The 21,712-nt window shown below is 44.7% G+C and overlaps 1 protein-coding gene across 5 annotated transcripts in view; it reads right to left on the bottom strand.

Annotated features, from left to right (window-relative positions):
• Positions 1–21,712, bottom strand: part of rph3ab (rabphilin 3A homolog (mouse), b) — a 189,377-nt gene that overhangs the window by 123,706 nt on the left and 43,959 nt on the right. For 4 of the 5 annotated variants that reach the window (XM_078421802.1, XM_078421803.1, XM_078421807.1 and 1 more), the window contains exon 1: positions 4,175–4,258. The exons of the other annotated variant lie outside the window; for it this stretch is intronic. The gene's annotated coding sequence lies outside the window, so the exon portion shown is untranslated. Of the gene's footprint in view, positions 1–4,174; positions 4,259–21,712 lie in introns of those variants that run through there. 5 annotated transcript variants of the gene reach the window in all.

The following is a 21,712-nucleotide window of genomic DNA, read 5'->3' as shown; positions in this document are numbered from 1 at the left end:
TCCCAAAACATCACCCTATCCAAGTTGTGAGGTCATCTTGCAGTTATATAAGATGTTGGTGAGGCCACATTTAGAGTATTGTGTTCAAGTTTGGTCACCATATTGTAGGAAAGATGTTGTCAAGTGGAAAGGGTGCAGAGAAGATTTACAAGGATGTTGCTAAGAATTGAGGGCCTGAACTTTAGAGGGAGGTTGAACAGGCTAGGACTTTATTCCTTAGAATGCAGGAGAATGAGGGTTGATCTAATAGAGGTGTACAAAATCATGAGGGGAATAGATTGGGTAAATGTACAGAGTATTTTGCCCAGAGTCGAGGAATCGAGAACCTGAGAACATGGATTTAAGGTGAAGGGAGAAAGATTTAACACAAACTTGAGAGGTAACTTTTTTTAAACACAAACAGTGGTGGGTGTATGGAATGAGCTGTCAGAGGAGATAGTTGGGGCAGGTACTATCACAACATTTAAGTAGCATTTAGACAGGTACATGGATAAGACAGGTTTAGAGGGATATGGGTCAAATGCAGGAGGTGGGATTAGGGTAAATGGGGCATGGTGGTCGGCGTGGGAAAGTTGGGCTGAAGGGTCTGTTTCCACACTGTATGACTCAATGATTCAAATTGGGCTGCCACAACTCAACTTGAAGAGGCAGTTTTGTGGATATCCCTGGATTAAGCAGTCTCGAGGCATCTGTTTCATTTCCCGGGGCCAACAGATATGACAGCCAAATCCTTCTCCCAACATTGCAAGACTTGGGGATGGACTATACCTCTGTGTGGTGATCAGGAGGAAAACAGCATTGAACATTACCTCAATACTTAACAAAATTGCTTGAAACCCGGCTGCCATCGACCAACAAAATCACATTGATAAAAGGCTGTGTGGTCTCACCAATACCTTTCTTTGACTAGGTACAATCTGTCACATTGGGGCCAACCCATTTAAGAAGAAAGTTCTGCAAATTCTTCATGTTAAGCTTCAGACTATATGTTGACTTTTTTCTTCCCGCTTAAATGGGTGGCACAGTAGTAGAGTTGCTGCCTTACAGCACCAGAGACCCAGGTTTGATCCTGAGTACGGGTGCTGTCTGTATGGAGTTTGCACGTTCTCCCTGTGACCGTTTGGGTTTTCTCCGGCTGCTCCAATTTTGTCCCACATTTCTAAGGTGTGCAGGTTAATTGGCTTCTGTAAATTGTCCCTAGAGTGTAAGGATAGAAGTAGTGTAAAGGTCAGTGTGGACTCAGTGGGCTGAAGGGCCTGTTTCCATTGCACAGCTTTAAACTAGATCTCTCCTGATGGGATGGTTTAAATCAGCAGCTGCAGTTTCTTCCTATACACTCATTGATGAGGATACAGCCGTGCTGGAAATGCCCGTCTTTCTGGGCATGTTGCAGGGTCACTCATTTGCACTTAAAATTATATCCTGGAGCCAAATTTTGTGGTCTAGTTAGGCCAGTTAGAGGCTCTCTTCCAATTATATTGGGGCCACCTCTCAAATTTTATTTTGACTTTATGAATTACTTTTTTAAAGAGTCACTGCTTTGATTCAATTACAATAAGGGGCTGGAATACAAACTAAATAAGTTTGGGATCGTAAAATAATTTGGGACCTCCCAAAAATTCAAGGATGACTGAGTGTTCTGGATCATCCAGCCTTTTGCCAAGGTTAAAAAGTTCACTTCATATGTTGTCGGATCAGAATTAGGCCATTCGGCCTACCAAATCTACTCTGCCATTCAATCATGGTTGATCTATCTTTCCCAATCAACAACATTCTCCTGCCTTCTCCCATAACCTCTGACACCCTTACTGATCAAGACTCTGTCAAGTTGCACATTAGAAATACCCAAAGACTTGGCCTCCAAAGCCTTCTGTGGCAATGAATTCCACAGATTTACCACCCTCTGACTAAAGAATCTCTTCATCTCCTTTCTAAAGACACGTCCTTTTATTCTGAGGCTATGGCTCTAGTCCTAGACTCTCCCACAAGTGGAAACATCCTCTCCACATCCTCTATCCAGGCCTTTCACTAGTCGGTAAGTTTCAATGAAGTCCCCCCCCCTCATCCTTTGAAACTCCAGCGAGTATAGGCCCAATGTTCTGGATCATCCAAGCCAGCCTTTTACAAAGGTTAAAAAGGACAAATATTTATATTGTTTTTTTTCCAGATCCTCGGGAATCCAAATCACTTTCACCCATTGAAGGGTTGTGAAGATGTAATCATAATAGTTGTGTGAGGCAACTTAAGATACAACATCAGAAGCCTTTGCTAAAGCATTATGAAGATTGGGATGATACTATGCAGGAGTTTGGATAGAATCATTGAGCCATATAGCATGAAAACAGACCCTTCAGCCCAACTAGTCCATGCCGACCTGATACCTCATCTATACTAGATTCACTTAGCCAGCTCCAGATCACCTATGTTTAGAATTCAGAGACACAGTGAGGAAACAGGCCCTTCTGCCCACTAAGTCTGCGCCGACCAGCGATCACCCCATACACTAGCACTATCTACACACCAAGGACAATTTCCAATGTTACTAAAGCCATTTAACCTGCAAACCTATACGTCTTTGGGACCGGACGACATAGGAGCAGAATTAGGCCATTCAGCTCATTGAATCTACTCTGTCATTCAATCATGGCTGATCTATTTCTCCCTCTCAATCCCGTTCTCCTGCCTTTTTGACACCCTTCCTAATCAAGAACCTGTTCATCTCCACTTTAAAAAATACCCGATGACTTGGCCTCCACAGCCGTCTGCAGCAATGGATTCGACGGATTCACCCCCCCCAGGACCAAGGGTGGTGGGTGTAAGGGTGCCGGGTGCAAGGGGTGTGTGCGCGCGTGTGAGAGAGAGAAAAGAGAGAGTAGTGCATGTGTGTTAGAGTTAGAGATAAGAGTGAGTGTGTGTGTGTGTGAGCGAGTGAGAGTCATCCACTGTTGGCAAAGTACAGCAGCAGATAATGCAAGAACGGACACGGACTGCGTTGCTCTATGGCAGCCCTTTCGATACCCCGTCCATTCAGATGCAGAGACCGAAAAGCACAGCACGGAAACAGACCCTTCGGCCCACCGTGTCTGTGCCGCCCATGGACACGGCTCCGACATTCCCCGGCTGTGTTGCAACTGCAACCACCAGGGATTTTCTCGCGCGATAAAGACCCTCCCCCCTGCACCAGTGCCCGCGCCCGCTTGGTCTGACGCCCAGGGATGGGAGATGTATCCGCCAGCTTGGAGCATAGTAACTTGTCCTCTCGCCGACGTCTTCGGGACCAAAATGTTGAGAATAAAGGCTCCACAATGCGCTCCATCCCCACCACACCGGTCACAGCCTTCCAGTAAAAGCGGCGCATTCAGCACAGTATTCAGTACCAGTATTTGGCAACGACGGCCAGTCATTGCACATTCCTACCTTTTAATTAACAGTGGGGGTCGCGTCTGTTTTAAAAACACGTCTTGCTTTTATCAATACTGTGAACCCTGCTTCCCAGCACAAATGCTCCCACGTTGAGAGTCGGATCGCGCTGTTGAAGCGAGTCAGTGCACCAGTTCTACCTGGAAGCTGCCTCGGTTAGTGTCGCCAGTTCGCTATATATAAATGAGAAAAAAGTTATCTATATATATATATATATATATATATATATATACACTTTTTTTTCTCATTTATTGTATTGTTTACCAGGTACTATGTTTACAAATTCTGTTGTGCTACTCCGTAAGAATTTCATTGTTCTAATTGGGACATATAACAATAAAACACTCTTGATTCTTGACTAAACTGCGAGGAAGCGACCAGAGAAAATGGTATTTCAGCGCTCTGGAGGCTGAGCCACGCAGAACAAGCTGCTGCGAAAGAGCGATCATCCACATCTTTCCAGCAATGCAGTGAGTTAGGGACAGATTAGCAGCACGTTTTAATGGGGACCTCCTGGAAGAGCGTGCGCGAGTTAGTAACCTGCCCCAACCTCACACCAAGTGACGGTCCCCTACACTCCTATAGTCGGCGTCAGACTACACCGTCTACCCATTGATTGCTTCAATGCTTGCTTGCTATCTCGCCCTGCTACAACGCCGATCTCTTAGCAATTTCCACTAACCCCGCGACAGTCGGTGTGTTTAATGCAGGCAATTTGTTTGTGTGAATTGCACATCGAATCAAAAAGTTGTACCTGAGTGATGCCTCACGCCAGACTTGTGCTGTGTGCTCGCTCTCCCTCGTTCCCTGCGCACTGACACTGGCCGGCCAGCCAGCCTCCCAGCAGTTTAATTACAGAGTGAAATCTTCCCCCCAACCCTCCTCCTCCTCTCCTCCTTCTCCTCTCCCCCACCCCTCCAGCAGGGCTGTCGACCACTGATGGCCAATATCTCGTGGCACGTGGTGTTGTCAATCAACACTCTCCACCGCAAAGGACAATCTGGAATCAATAACTAAACCTTTCCCTGTATCTCAGAGAACAGCCCCGAAGAACCAGGGGTTTTGGGGGCGATCAGTGCAGAATCGCGGAGCCTCCAAGAATAGCCTCTGGTCGTAGTCACAGAGTCATCCAGCACGGAAACAGGCCCTTCGACTCAACCTGCCCATGCCAATCAAGCCCCATCTACACTAGTCCCACCATCCCGCATTTGGCCCATATCTCTCAAACCCCCAGTGATCTATTTAATCCTGGACTAAAAAGAAAACCACTGGACTTTCCACTAATATGGCACTCACTCCCAGGAGCAAGGGTGGGTTAGTAAAACGGTTCAAGTACTTTGGAAGGAAGGAGGGAGTGGAAGGGAAGAAGCTGCAAGATTTCCAGTGGATATGTGAAAAGGAAAAGATGGGCAAGGGTGCCTGAGAATCAGATTCAGGGAATATAAAATAACAAAGAGATTGTGATAATATTGTGTTGTCAGGGAACAGCGACATGCAAAAATTGGCAAATTATTCACTGGTTCAATGGTGCTTTTATTGTCACATGTGCGAAGTGCAAAAACAGTTAAGTTATTTTTCTTACAAACATTCCTGTAGAGTATTGCTATACCCCTAATCCACGATTAGCAAGTGTACAGAAAGTCTACTGAGCCCGCATGTGGGACCATGCTTTTATGACATATCAAGTTTATTGTCATAGACACAAGTACAGCTACAATGTAAATTATGCTTACAGCAGCATCACGTGCACATCGACTCAGGCCAACACAAACAAAAAATTATACATGTATTACACAAATTCTCAAGACTGAAAAGATATAGATTGCACAAAAAACAAAGATATTAGTGCAAAAATAAACAATCAAAAAACACCAAGTGCAAGAATGGTCCATTGTGTACCATTGCCGAGGTAGGATTAGGGTTGTGCAAGTTGGTTCAAGAATATAATAGGTTAGTTGGAAAACTAAAGGTGTAGCAGGATTGAGGAATTGAAGGAGATTTCTATCAGTAACAGAATGGCCCTGGAGAAGGTGGAGAGACAGAATGCCGGTAAATCCTAAGGGTTCCTATGCTACATCCCAGCATTTACATTGAAGTGTTCGCTCTGGTTATCATCCTTCAAATCTTTAGGCTTTAGAGATACAGCGCGGAAACGGCCCTTCGGTCCACCAAGTCCGCGCTAATCAGCTATCACTCCGTACACTAGCACTATCCTACACATTAGGGACATGTTACAATTTTACCGAAGCCAATTAATTAACAAACCCGCACATCTTTGGAATTTGAGAGCAAACCGGAGAACCCAAAGGAAGGATGAGGGGGGATCTTATTGAAACATATAAGATAATTAGGGGATTGGACACATTAGAGGCAGGAAACATGTTCCCAATGTTGGGGGAGTCCAGAACAAGGGGCCACAGTTTAAGAATAAGGGGTAGGCCATTTAGAACGGAGATGAGGAAGAACTTTTTCAGTCAGAGAGTGGTGAAGGTGTGGAATTCTCTGCCTCAGAAGGCAGTGGAGGCCAGTTCTTGGATGCTTTCAAGAGAGAGCTGGATAGAGCTCTTAAGGATAGCGGAGTGAGGGGGTATGGGGAGAAGGCAGGAACGGGGTACTGATTGAGAGTGATCAGCCATGATCGCATTGAATGGCGGTGCTGGCTCGAAGGGCTGAATGGCCTACTCCTGCACCTATTGTCTATTGTCTATTGTGAAATCCATGCGTTCACAGGGAGAATGTGCAAACTTCGTACAGACAGCACCCCTAGTCAGGATCGAACTCGAGTCTCTGGCGTAATAAGGTAGCAACTTTATCGCTGCACCACTGTGCTGCCCAGAATCTCCATAGATCATGTGGATTGGAGGGTTACAATTGAGACTCCTCTATCTGAGAAAGGGGGAGGGGAGGGGGGGGAAGAGAAAAAAAGCAACCAACCTATTAGTCTAACACAGTGGCACAACGGGAGAGTTGCTGTCTCGCAGTGCCAGAGACACAGGTTTGATCCTGACTATGGGTGCTGCCTGTGTGGAGTTCGCAGGCTCTCCCTGTGACCATGTGGGTGTTCTCCGGGTGCTCCGGTTTTCTCCCACATTCCAAAGCCGTGCCAGTTTGTAGGTTAATTGGCTTCTGCCCCTAGACTGTAGGATAGAACTAGTGTGAATGGGTAATTGTTAGTTGACACAGACTAGGTGGGTCAAAGGGTCTGTTTCCACTCTGTATCTCTAAAACTAAACTAAACTAACAATGGAAGTTGGGAAAATGCTGGAATCTTCAATGAAGGATGTAATAAAAGAACACACTGAAAAGAATAATAGATTGATGAAAGTCTATTTACTTAAGTCTATTTACTAAGTTCATAAATGATGTGATGAGTAGAATAAATAAGGGAGAACCAGTGGTTTTCAGAAAGGTTTTGATAAGGTCCCACAGAGAAGGGATGGTGACAAGCGAAGAGCAAGTGCAGATGGCAGCAATGTGTTGGCGTGGACGAGGCATTGGTTGACAGATAGAATGCCAAGAGTGGAAATAAACAGATATTTCTCAGGCTGGAAGGATGTGGACATTGTGGTACTGCAGAGATTGCTGCTTGGGCTCCAGCTGTCAACAGTTTGAGTTTTGTTCATCGATTAGAGATAAAGCATGGAACAGGCTGTTCGGCCCACTGCGTTAGCAAACATAACACTGTTAGTTACAGCGAATATCAACCTGCAAATGTTCTGCATTGTATATTTACGAGTAAAGTATAATTTTTGGGGACAATATTAAAGAGTAAACATGATACTGGCCAATATATCCTGCATCAACACTGGGCAAAGGGAGGCCTTTTTTTACAAGGAGCAAGATGGGAAAAACTCTCCATTAAACAGGCTAAGGTGCAGACCAGTCTCAAAGGGAAGAGAAGAAACTTTCAGATGTTGCTGTTTACTTTCCAGCAGCACAGAAGATGTGCAGATCAAGGAGAAGGTCTGAGCTCCCTTGGGTACCAGCCGGCTTTGTTGTTTGATTTTGTCATGCCCCCAGATGGATTTTATCCATAAATATTCTCAGCATCTGTTTTTTGTGGCAGCACACTTTACCTGTTTTGAACACAATGGGCTGTCGATTATTTCAGTGCAAATGTTGGATGCAGATTTAAATTGGATTTTGGACTATTTTTGTTCCATAACATCTTTAACCTAGAAAAAATGTGCCAAGGCACTTCACAGAGAAGCGAAGGGAAGCAAAGGTGCATCCGACGATGAATAGATTAGAAGCAGCATTCTAGGGCTGGGGAAACGTAAAATGTGTAAATGCTGAACCAACAACCTATCCAATGAAGCTCTACTAGGTAATAATTCTCTTTAGGGGTGGCCCTGTGGCACAAGAGTAGAGTTGCTGCTTTATAGCACCAGAGACTATGGGTGCTGTCTGTATGGAATTTATTCATTCTTCCCTTGACCACGTGGGTTTTCTCCGGGTCCTCCGGTTTCCTCCCACTCGCCAAAGGCTTACAGGTTTGTACGTTAATTGGCTTCAATAAAAATCACAAATTGCCCCTAGTGTGTAGGATAGCACTCGTGTCTGAGGATCGCTGGTCGTCATGGACTCAGTGGGCTGAAGGGCCTGTTTCCGCACTGTATCTCTAAACTAAACTAAACTAAAGCGGAGCACCCGGGTGTAACCCACAAGGTCACATGGAAAACATGCAAACTCCACACAGCACCTGAAGTTGAAATTGACAATAAAAATAGACAATAGGTGCAGGAGTAGGCCTTTCGGCCCCTCGAGCTAGCACCGCCATTCAATGTGATCACGGCTGATCATTCACAATCAGTACCTCATTCCTGCCTTCTCCCCATATCCCCGGGCACCGCTATCTTTAAGAGCTCTATCTAGCTCTCTCTTGAAAGCCTCCAGAGAATTGGCCTCACTGCCTTCTGAGGCAGAGAATTCCACAGATTTACAACTCTCTGACTGAAAAAGTTTTTCCTCATCTCCATTCTAAATGGCCTCCCCCTTATTCTTAAACTGTGGCCTCTGGTTCTGGACTCCCCCAACATTGGGAACATATTTCCTGCCTCTAATGTGACCAATCTCTTAATAATCTTATATGTTTCAATAAGATCCCCTCTCGTCCTAAATTCTAGACAATAGATGCAGGAGGAGGCCATTCGGCCCTTCGAGCCAGCACCGCCATTCAATGTGATCATGGTTGATCATTCTCAATCAGTACCCCGTTCCTGCCTTCTCCCCGTACCCCCTGACTCCGCTATCCTTATGAGCTCTATCAAGCTCTCTCTTGAATGCATTCAGAGAATTGGCCTCCACTGCCCTCTGAGGCAGAGAATTCCATAGATTCACAACTCTGACTGAAAAAGTTTTTCCTCATCTCAGTTCTAAATGGCCTACACCTTATTCCTAAATTGTGGCCCCTTGTTCTGGACTCCCCCAACATTGGGAACATGTTTCCTGCCTCTAACGTGTCCAACCCCTTAATAATCTTATACTTTTCGATAAGATCCCCTCTCATCCTTCTAAATTCCAGTGTATACAAGCCTAGTCGCTCCAGTCTTTCAACATACGACAGTCCCGCCATTCCGGGAATTAACCTAGTAAACCTACGCTGCACGCCCTCAATAGCAAGAATATCCTTCCTCAAATTTGGAGACCAAAACTGCACACAGTACTCCAGGTGCGGTCTCACTAGGGTCCTGTACAACTGCAGAAGGACCTCTTCGCTCCTATACTCAACTCCTCTTGTTATGAAGGCCAACATTCCATTGGCTTTCTTCACTGCCTGCTGTACCTGCATGCTTCCTTTCAGTGACTGATGCACTAGGACACCCAGATCTCGTTGTACGTCCCCTTTTCCTAACTTGACACCATTCAGATAATACTCTGCCTTCCTATTCTTACCACCAAAGTGGATAACCTCACACTTATCCATATTAAACTGCATCTACCATGCATCCGCCCACTCACACAACCTGTCCAAGTCACCCTGCAACCTCATAGCATCTTCCACACTGTTCACACTACTACCCAGCTTTGTATCATCTGCAAATTTGCTGATGGTAATTTTAATCCCTTCATCCAAGTCATTAATGTATATTGTAAATAGCTGCGGTCCCAGCACCGAGCCTTGCGGTACCCCACTAGTTACTGCCTGCCATTCTGAAAGGGACCCATTTATCCCCACTCTTTGCTTTCTGTCTGTCAACCAATTTGTTATCCATGTCAGTACCCTACCTCCAATACCAATTTCCAGTGTATACAAGCCTCGTTGCTCCAGTCTTTCAACATACGGCAGTCCCGCCATTCCGGGAATTAACCTAGTGAGCCTACGCTGCACGCCCTCAATAGCACGAATATCCTTCCTCAAATTTGGAGACCAAAACTGCACACAATACTTCAGTTGCGGTCTCACTAGAGCCCTGTACAACTGCAGAAGGACCTATTTGCTCCTATTGAACCTGGGCTTCTGGTGCTGTGGTCTACCAGCTGCTCCATTGTGCCACCAGAAATACCACACATCCCAGTGGTTAGACAAAGCAGGTTGCTCAGGCTTTGTTCCTGCATTTTCGCCTGTTTTATGAACCTTTTGGATAAACTTTCCTTAGCAATCCAATAAATTCAACTCAAAGCAAACATTCAACTCCTGTAATCTTCACCCAATGTTGCATTAACCCTAATTCCATCAACCTAAACAACATAAACAGTCCTTCATCCCATCACAAGGCCACACATAGCCACACTCTCTCACGCACTACTCTCTGTAGTCGTTCCTAAATACTTTGGTTAGGTCAAACTTGGAGTATTGTGTGCACTTCCAGTCGCCCCATTACAGGAAGGAAGTGGTGCAACGGTAGAGTTGCTGCCTTACAGCATCAGAGACCTGGGTTGATCCTGACTGCAGGTGTTGTCTGTAAAGAGTTTGCATGTTTTTAAAGAATTAGCAGAGGAAAGATGGGCCAAGTAGCCTCTTTCCAAGCCAGGGTGATTCCACAATAAGGAGAGCAGAACAGAACATAAGGAGAACTCCAACTTGTGCAGGAGTCATGCTTGAGGACATAAGAGGGAGGTATGGTGGCACAGTGGTAGAGTTGCTGCCTTACAGCACCAGAGATCCCGGTTCGATCCTGACTGCAGGTGCCGTAGAGAGTTTGTATATTCTCCCCGTGACCACATGGGTTTTCTCCAGGTGCTCCGGTTTCCTCCCACATTCCAAAGACGTGCAGGAGTGTAGGTTAATTGGCTTCTGTAAATTGTCCCTGGTGTGTAAGATAGCACTAGTTTATGGGTGATTGCTGATTTGCATGGATTCAATGGAGCAAAGCGGCTTGTTTCCATATTGTATCTCTAACCTAAACTAACGAGAGGCACAGATGTGGCACACAGAACCTTTTCCTCAGGATGGAATTATCAAATATTAGAGGACATGGCTATAAGATGAGAGGTACAAAGTTTAAAGGAGATGTGCAGGGAAAGTCTTTTTACACAGAGAAAATGCTGCCGACGGTTGTAGTGGAGGCAGATACGATAGTGGCATTCAAGAGACTTTTGAATAGGCTCATGGATATGCAGGTCCCTGAACACAAACTTGATGAATATTCTTTTGAGATACCATTCCTTTCTGAGAAAGGTCATAAACCAATTTGTAAAACATTGCTCCTGTCACACACAACTCACCTCCTCCTCAAAATTAGTATTCCCAGAAATTGCTCCATCCTAATTACAGCTTTTTACCGTATCTCGGTACACGTCACGCCAATAAACCAATACCAATCTCCCATTAAGTGCATCATCATTCCCCCAATCCATTATTATCTACGCAATCATCGCCTCACACTTTAATCACTTCTTGATTTTGTGTCGCTATTCAGTCATTCCTGTTGTTCTTTATAATCAACCTCATTCCCATTTAATCTTCATACAGTTGCACCTTTGCTCCTGTTACCCTTTGTATTGTTTAGTTTAGTTAGTTTAGAAATACAGCACGGAGATTGGCCCTTCGGCCCTGCAAGCCCACACCGACCATTGATCACCCATTCACAACAGTTCTATGTTATCTCACATTCGTATCCACTCTCCACACACTAGGGGCAGTTTACAGAGGCCAATTAACCTACAAAACCGGTAGACACAAAATGCTGGAGTAACGCAGCGGGACAGGCAGCATCTCTAAAGAGAAGGAATGGGCGAAGTTTCAGGTCGAGACCTTTCTTCAGTCTGAAGTTTGTGTCTACCTTTGATTTAAACCAGCATCTGCAGTTGTGTTTCCTACACAACCTACAAACCCGCACATCTTTGGGATATTGGAGGAAACCCACATGGTCACAGGGAGAATTTGTAAACCCCACACAGGCAGCACCCAAGGTCGGGATTGAACCGGGTCTTTGGCACTGTGAGGCTGCAGCTTTACCGGCTGTGCCACTGTCCTGCCCGCTTTTGTTTCTTGTCATCTGTCACTCTGTTATTATTCTTTACTGTTAATCATTGTTTACCTTTCCAAACACTTTAATTATCCACTCATATAATCCTTGGGGTAATTCTTCCTGCAATCACTGCGTCGCTCATTACTTTGTATAATCCCCACTCATTAATATGCAACTGCGCGACCGTCTCCTTTAGAATAATTGCTCTCTTCCTCTGATATCAGTGCAATCTTGCACTCATTCTCACATTACAGCAGTTCCACAGTAAAACATCCCAAATTAATGAAGAAGCGACATTTGATACCCAATCACAAATATTAGCATAGCTAATCAAAAACTTACTGCCCATCTTAAAGAAGTGTGTGAGATTTTAAGTGTACAGATACCAAATCGAGTCCTGAAATGTATACACAATTGCAGGAAGGGAATGACAGATTAGAACATATGCCCGCACATAATCTATCTCTCCAATACCTGCACATCCTTGTGTCTATCCAAAAATGACTTAAATGCCACGATCGTATCTGTCTCCACCACCAGCCCTGGCAGCGCGTTCCAGGCATTCACCACCTCTGTATAAAAAATTGCCCCGCACATCTCCTTTAAACCTTGTCCCTCTCACCTTAAAACTATTCTCTCTAGTATTTATTTGATATTTCCATCCTGCAAAAAAGTTTCTGATTGTGTATCCTATCTACACCTCACATAATGTTATATGCTTCAATCAGGTCTCTCCTCAACTTTTAGCATTCCAGAGAAGACAATGAGGCCACACGCAAATTGGAAGAACGGCACGTTATATTTTGCCTGGGCGGCTTACAACCCAGCGGTATGAATATTGACTTCTCTAATTTCAAGTAACTCTTGCATTCACTCTCCCTCTCCCCCCCTCCCCCCGGCCACCCTAGTCATCCTGCTAGTTTCACTGTTTGTATCCCTTCGTTATCAACTCTTCCACTGCCAACAATGGATCATTGTGGGCTCCACCTATCCTAGGTCATCAGTGCTCTGATTTGTTGTGAACCTTTTCATACCTCTAGTTTCCCTTTCCCATGACTCTCAGTCTGAAGAAGAGTTTCAACCCGAAAAACATCAGCTATTCCTTTTCTCCAGAGGTGCTGCCTGATCCCGGAGCTACTCCAGCATTTTGTGTCTATCTTCCAAGTCTGTGCATGCTGGGAGCTGTATGCTTGGAGAGTTGTTGGCGACATGCCAAACTTCCTAAGCCTTCTAAGGAGGTAGAGGCGTTAGTGTGCTTTCTTGGCCATTGCTTCAACATGAATGGTCCAGGACAAGTTGACAGTAATATTTACTCCTAGGAATTTGAAGCTTTCAACCATCTCTATCTCTTCTCGGTCAGGAGATTTCCCACCCTTCCCTGATCCAGACTCAAGACCCACCCACATGGTAGACTCTCACCCTATTCCCAAACTCCGGCGCAGTTAAGGGCAGACAATTAAATAGGACACTGCCCACAATATCCACATTCTATGAAGGAATACATTTTTACAAAGCTGCAAGTAGATAAATTTTCTGCAGACAACAACATCTAAAAGACACCTCCAAAAATAAATCCAATAGTGTCATATTCAATAGTGTTTGCACCTTTCTTTAAATAAAACACCCCATGCCACCCATGTAACCCCTGGGGTGATATCCTTTCTCTTATTTGAGGGGTGTCCTTTTTCCCCCCAAAATAAACTTTATTCAGAATAATAAAATATATATATACGAAACAACAACTGTGCAAAAACCTCCGACATTCTCAGCGTTTATACATTCATTAGTGTTATATTCGGTAGTGTTCGCAAACTATCCTTGTACCAAGCACCCTTGCCACTCATGTAACCCCCTGGTTTGTAATCCCTTCCTTGTTTGAGGGTTGTCTCCACCAATCCCTGCCCTCCAAGGATCCTAGACTGTGATCCTTTTCCATAGAACCTTAGGGTTGGCTGCCCCAATCTTCAGCGAGTCCCTCCCACGTACACCTGAGGTCTGGAATGGGTCAGTTGGCAACATTCTCTGACGGACATCTCACTCTGCTGGGAGATCAACAAGTTTCGGGCAGACCAAAGAGTCGCACTTGATGTCGGTCTCTGAATGTGTCCCTGGGAACAGTCTATAAATCAGAGAGTCCTCTGCTAGAGATTAATCGTGACAAGGACCCTTACATGCTTCTCCAGACTCTCTTCGCAAATTCACACTGCGAAGAAGTGGGCAACCGTTTCCTCTCCATAGCAGCTGTCCCGAGGGCAGCTTGCACTGGTAGTGAGATACCGACGGTGCAGGAAGGATCTGACTTGGAGGGCTCCTCTCATCGTCATCCAAGCGAAGTCTTGGTGCTTGTTGGTGAGTTCCGGCGATGAGGTACTTCGCTAGACAAGCTGAACAGTCTGCTCAAGGAGCCGCGCCACAGGATCCATCAAGTCCTTTTCCTGTAAAGTCGGTGTTCTGGACAGGTACATGGATACGAAAGGTTTGGAGATATGAGCCAAATGCAGGCAAATGGGACTGGCTTAGATGGGGCACCTTAATCGGCATGGACGAGTTAGGTTGAAGGGTCTGTTTCTGTGCTGTATGAATTAATGAGGATATGGGAGTGGGATTCAAGTAATATTAAATAAACAATAGGGAATAAGTCCCAATTATTAAATTAAAATCTGCTTCATTCCTTAAAGAGCAAAATAAAATTTAAAATCGGCAGGGGAAGGACAAAAATGTTTGAACCACTTTTTGTTTCTCCTGACTAGAGGGTCTGATTTAGTCGCCGGAGAAGGAGTTGATTCTTTAGAACTCTAGCCCTGAGGCCATGGATGCTGTCACTGAGTATTTTCTAGATTAATGTCTCAGGTCGACAATTCTATTTCCCTCTCCATAGATTCCACCTGACTTGCTGAGGGGTTCTAGCCATTTCTATTTTTATTATAGGTTTCCAGCATCAGTATATATTGAATTTTTTGTTGGTTGCATTTTTCTCAACTGAGATCATTAGATTTTTTTCTGGGTTCTGAAGGATTTAGTAGAGAGATCTGTCAGGAAAACCGTGTCTGTCCTACAGCCTGCAGGGACCTGTATAGTTTGCTCCAATTTCTGCAGAGAAGAAATCATCTGTGCAGGATGTAGGATTGTTGGCAGCCCCCGGCAAGCTATGAGCTGAGACACAGTGGCTAAATTACTGAACTGGCGGGCAGCTTTCAGGTTGATTGGTTCTCAAATACAAGCTTGAATCTCAACATGGCAGCTGGATTAAACGCAGATGGCTCACCAATGTTTAGTTTAGTTTATTGACATGTGTACCGAGGTACAATGAAAAGCTTTTGTTAACCAGTCAGCGGAAAGACAATATGTGATTACAATTGAGACATCCATAGTGTACAGATACATGATAAAGTTTCCACAAGTCTCTGCAGTTTCTTGTGATCTTGGATTGAGCTGTTCCCAAACCATGCTGTGATGCATGCTGAACAAATGTTTTCTACGGTGCATCTGTGGAAGATAGTGAGAGTTGTTGGCGACATGCCTAACTTCCTAAGCCTTCTAAGGAGGTAGAGGCGTTGATGTGCTTTCTTGGCCATTGCTTCAACATGAATGGTCCAGGACAAGTTGTTGGTAATATTTATTCCTAGGAATTTGAAGCTTTCAACCATCTCTATCTCTTCTCGGTCAGGAGATTTCCCACACTTACCTGATCCAGACCCAAGACCCACCCACATGGTAGACTCTCACCCTATTCCCAAACTCCGGAACAGTTAATTAAATAGGACACTGCCCACAATATCCACATTTTATGAAGGAATACATTTTTACAAAGCTGCAAATAGATAAATGTCCAGCAGACAACAACAACATTTAAAAGACACCTCCAAAAATAAACTTTGTTCACAATAAAAAATATATACAAAATAAAAAACTGCAGGAACTCTTCACGCATTCTCAGTGTCTATAAATCCAGTAGTGTCATATTCAATAGTGTTTGCACCTTTCTTTAAATAAAACACCCCATGCCACCCATGTAACCCCTGGGGTGATATCCTTTCTCCTGACCGAGAAGAGATAGAGATGGTTGAAAGCTTCAATGTTTGAACCACTTTTTGTTTATATCCTGCTCACTCTTTCTTGTTATGCAACCTAATTTCTTTATTTTATTTAGAAAGAAAGCTTGTTAGACAGGAGCAAAGCAAGACTGCGGTACAGCCTCTGCAGTAGATGAAAAATACATGATTAGAATTTTCCATTTTCCACGGAAAATGCACCATTTACATGAAAAGGTATCATAAGCTTTACATAGCATAGTGTCTGTCCAGAATTTGTGCCTGTCCATTAAAGAACAACTAGTTTAATCAGAGTACAAAAGGGACCACTCCTCCCCCCCCCCCCCCCACCCCACACCCGCCCCCACCCCCCATCCCCATCTCTCAGCAGAATTAGCTAATCATCTCTGAGGTAACAACTGGTGGGGGGCAGTTTGTTTCAGTATCCTGGCACTGAAGTGAGGAAAATTAGCCAGAGATCCTGTTCTTAATTATTAGAAAGGGAGGATTGAAATTGTCTGCAAAGCAGTCACGGTAGTCTGTAGATCCTGACCGAAGCTAACAACTCTGTCCCAGTGCAAACGTTCCAAGATTGCTGCTCTTAACTCTTGCAAGACAAGATGGGCCTACGCTCACAAATGGGCAGATATGGCCTACGGGTCAAATGCACATGGGATGGTTTGAGTGTATCCTTTATTCCCTTTATCTTGCATCTGTACACTGTGGCAGTTTAGTTTTAGTTTAGTTTAGAGATACACCGCAGAAACAGGCCCTTTGGCCCACCGAGTCCACGCCCACCAGTGATACCTGTACACTATCCTACACACCAGGGACAATTTACAATAATTTACTGAAGCCAATTAACCTATAAACCTGTATGTTTTTGGAATGTATGACAAAACTGGGGAAAACATCCGGGGAAAACATCATATGTACTAACTCCGTACAGACAGCACCCATAGTCAGGATTGACCCCAGGTCAATGGCGCTAAAAGGCAGCAACTATACCGATGCACCACCGTGCTGTCGATAATTTCATTGTAACCATGTACACGCTGTCCGCTGACTGGATGACAACAAAAAAGTTTTTCACTGCACCCTGGTACACGTGACAATAAACTAAACTATCCACACAGATATGAAGATCAGGGCGCTTGGATACTAATTGGATACATCGTGCAACAGCCTGACTGACGATTGTCTGGTACGACCCAGGGTGAAGCTAAGGTAATTAAATGAATTTAAGGTTGTCACTGATTTTCAGACTTAAAATGGATGGGATGAAAAATATAAAGCTTGTAACCATGAACTAGACATCTTAACCTTGGTGGCAGGAAAAGTTTGTGAAATAATTATCAGTGTCGGAATCAGGTCAAGTGTAGATTGATTAGCAGAACCATTCTGGCTTTCTCTAAAGACAAATTGAAGTTACATCGAAGCAATGGCCAAGAAAGCACTTCGATGCCTCTACTTCCTTAGAAAGCTAACGAAGTTCAGCACATATTAAAAAAAAACACTATCTGCCACAGATGCGCCGTAGCATTTTTTTGGGATGCATCACAGCATGGTTTGGGAACTCAATCCGGCCGTAAAAAACTGCAGAGTTGTGGACCATCACGCAAACCAACCACCTTTCCATGGACTCCATCTACACCTCACGCTGCCTCAGCAAAGCCACCAGAATAATCAAGGACAAGTCTCACCTCTGTCACACCTTCTTTTCTCCTCTCCCATCAGGCAAGAGGTACAAAGGTTTGTAAATGCATTACCTTCAGATTCAGGGAGAGTTTCTTCCCAGCAGTTATCTGGCAACTGAACCGTCCTCTCACAAGCTAGAGTACGATCAGAAACTAAAAGGGGCGGGATATCTGGCAGCACAGATAGAGGAATGACTGGAAAATAGGGAACAGTAGGTTACCACATCAGGTTTAGTAGATTCCAGATTCAGGGACAGTTTCTTCCCAGCTGTTATCAGGCAACTGAACCATCCTATCACTAACTATAGACTATACATGATTACCTGTCCCCCCCATCGACCTCATTGAGACCCTCGGACTATCTTTAATCGGACTTTACCTTGCACTAAACATTATTATCTTTATCCTGTATCTGTACACTGTGGGCGGCTTGATTGTAATCATGTATAGTCTTTCCGCTGACTGGATATCACACAACAATAAATCTTTTCACTATACTTCGGTACACGTGCCAATAAACTAAACTAAAGCTAACTAAAGAAATGAAGTAAAATGTGGGTCTGTGTCCACTGGGATTTTTTGGGGACCATTTGCAGTTGTGACAGTTTGCTCATTATCCTCGTGCTAAGGTTATTAATAAACCTACTGAATAGCAATAGGTTCCAGAATAGGTTCCTGTGAGACGCAACCTGTCAGACATATTCAAACATCAAATCAAGACCACCTGTACCAACTTCTGTTCTTCCTTCTTTAGGCCAATTCCCTGTCGAATTAATAACCTTGTCTTTGAGCCTTGCCTTGACTAGATCTAGTGATGCATGTTGCCAAATACTTTCTGAACAAGTGGACCTATCAGTAGCATTGCCTTTACTAACCAGGTCAGCGGGATCCTCGAAATCCAGACAATTGTCATGCTTGTTCCCCACTCGTATTGGGAAATTCTACCTCACTACATTTATGACAGTACCTGTTCAAGTATCTTTTAAGTGTTGTTATCTTCGGTCGCTCTGCGGCCTAACATCATGGAGCTGGCGGCCTTGCTCGAGACTGACTTTGAGCCCCACCGCAGGGCCGTGGACTTAGCATCGGAGCCTGCGATCCCTTGCCTGGGATTTCACCATCGAGCAGAGACTGATGTCAGGAAGCTCCAAAGTCACAAGATGTTCGACTAGCCCCGACCCAAGATCCGATTGCCCGGCACGGGGGAGCTGAGATCCCCCGTTGCGGGAGCTTGATCGCTTCGATGCGGAGGGCCCGACTGCCAGCTACGGGAGCCAAGATCGTCCCGTCAACAGAAGGCTCGAGGCCCCCGTCTGCGGGAGGACAAAGAAGGGAAGCGATTTAACTTTTTTTCGCCTTCCATCACAGTGAGGAATGTGGAGGAGTCACTGTGGTGGATGTTTATGTTAAAATGTATTTTGTGTATTTTGGTGATTTTTATTGGTATGACTGTATGGCAAATCAAATTCCTCGTATGTTACAATAGACAATAGACAATAGGTGCAGGAGTAGGCCATTCAGCCCTTCGAGCCAGCACCGCCATTCAATGCGATCATGGCTGATCACTCTCAATCAGTACCCCGTTCCTGCCTTCTCCCCATACCCCCTCACTCCGCTATCCTTAAGAGCTCTATCCAGCTCTCTCTTGAAAGCATCCAACGAACTGGCCTCCACTGCCTTCTGAGGCAGAGAATTCCACACCTTCACCACCCTCTGACTGAAAAAGTTCTTCCTCATCTCGGTTCTAAATGGCCTACCCCTTATTCTTAAACTGTGGCCCCTTGTTCTGGACTCCCCCAACATTGGGAACATGTTATCTGCCTCTAATGTGTCCAATCCCCTAATTATCTTATATGTTTCAATAAGAACCCCCCTCATCCTTCTAAATTCCAGTGTATACAAGCCCAATCGCTCCAGCCTTTCAACATACGACAGTCCCGCCATTCCGGGAATTAACCTAGTGAACCTACGCTGCACGCCCTCCATAGCAAGAATATCCTTCCTCAAATTTGGAGACCAAAACTGCACACAGTACTCCAGGTGCGGTCTCTCCAGGGCCCGGTACAACTGTAGAAGGACCTCTTTACTCCTATACTCAACTCCTCTTGTTACGAAGGCCAACATTCCATTGGCTTTCTTCACTGCCTGCTGTACCTGCATGCTTCCTTTCATTGACTGATGCACTAGGACACCCAGATCTCGTTGAACTCCCCCTCCTCCTAACTTGACACCATTCAGATAATAATCTGCCTTTCTATTCTTACTTCCAAAGTGAATAACCTCACACTTATCTACATTAAACTGCATCTGCCATGTATCCGCCCACTCACACAACCTGTCCAAGTCACCCTGCAGCCTTATTGCATCTTCCTCACAATTCACACTACCCCCCAACTTAGTATCATCTGCAAATTTGCTAATGGTACTTTTAATCCCTTCGTCTAAGTCATTAATGTATATCGTAAATAGCTGGGGTCCCAGCACCGAACCTTGCGGTACCCCACTGGTCACTGCCTGCCATTCCGAAAGGGACCCATTTATCCCCACTCTTTGCTTTCTGTCTGTCAACCAATTTTCTATCCATGTCAGTACCCTACCCCCAATACCATGTGCCCTAATTTTGCCCACTAATCTCCTATGTGGGACCTTGTCGAAGGCTTTCTGAAAGTCGAGGTACACCACATCCACTGACTCTCCCTTGTCAATTTTCCTAGTTACATCCTCAAAAAATTCCAGTAGATTTGTCAAGCATGATTTCCCCTTCGTAAATCCATGCTGACTCGGAATGATCCCATTACTGCTATCCAAATGCTCAGCAATTTCGTCTTTTATAATTGACTCCAGCATCTTCCCCACCACTGATGTCAGACTAACTGGTCTATAATTACCCGTTTTCTCTCTCCCTCCTTTCTTAAAAAGTGGGATAACATTTGCTATCCTCCAATCCACAGGAACTGATCCTGAATCTATAGAACATTGAAAAATGATCTCCAATGCTTCCACTATTTCTAGATCCACCTCCTTAAGTACCCTGGGATGCAGACCATCAGGCCCTGGGGATTTATCAGCCTTCAGTCCCATCAGTCTACCCAAAACCATTTCCTGCCTAATGTCGATTTCCTTCAGTTCCTCCATCACCCTAGGTTCTCCGGCCCCTAGAACATTTGGGAGATTGTGTGTATCTTCCTCAGTGAAGACAGATCCAAAGTAACGGTTTAACTCGTCTGCCATTTCTTTGTTCCCCATAATAAATTCCCCTGCTTCTGTCTTCAAGGGACCCACATTTGCCTTGACTATTTTTTTCCTCTTCACGTACCTAAAAAAACTTTTGCTATCCTCCTTTATATTATTGGCTAGTTTACCCTCGTACCTCATCTTTTCTCCCCGTATTGCCTTTTTAGTTAACTTTTGTTGCTCTTTAAAAGAGTCCCAATCCTCTGTCTTCCCACTCTTCTTTGCTATGTTATACTTCCTCTCCTTAATTTTTATGCTGTCCCTGACTTCCCTTGTCAGCCACAGGTGTCTCTTACTCCCCTTAGAGTCTTTCCACCTCTTTGGAATAAATTGATCCTGCAACCTCTGCATTATTCCCAGGAATACCTGCCATTGCTGTTCTACCATCTTCCCTGCTAGGGCCTCCTTCCAGTCAATTTTGGCCAGCTCCTGCCTCATGCCTCTGTAATCCCCTTTGCTATACTGTAATACCGACACTTCCGATTTTCCCTTCTGCCTTTCCATTTGCAGAGTAAAACTTATCATGTTGTGATCACTGCCTCCTAATGGCTCTTTTACCTCTAGTCCCCTTATCAGATCAGGATCATTACACAACACTAAATCCAGAATTGCCTTCTCCCTGGTAGGCTCCAGTACAAGCTGCAAAACATACTTGGCTAATAAAGTATGATTATGATTATGATTATTATAGTACCCGCCTCAACTATTCCCTCTGGCAGCTCATTCCATATGCCCATCACCCTTTCTGTGAAAATGCTCCCTCTCAGGTTCCTATTAAATCTTCCCCCCCCCTCACCTTAAACTTACGTCCTCTGGTTCTTGATTCCCCTATTCTGGGCATTCACCCAATTTTTTCTCCACATAATCTTATACACCTCTATAAGATTACACCTCATCCTCCTGCGCTCCAAGGAAT

This window comes from Rhinoraja longicauda, chromosome 25 (assembly GCF_053455715.1).
Source record: "Rhinoraja longicauda isolate Sanriku21f chromosome 25, sRhiLon1.1, whole genome shotgun sequence".
Lineage (NCBI taxonomy): Eukaryota > Metazoa > Chordata > Chondrichthyes > Rajiformes > Arhynchobatidae > Rhinoraja > Rhinoraja longicauda.
This window is presented reverse-complemented; position numbering and strand designations above follow the sequence as displayed.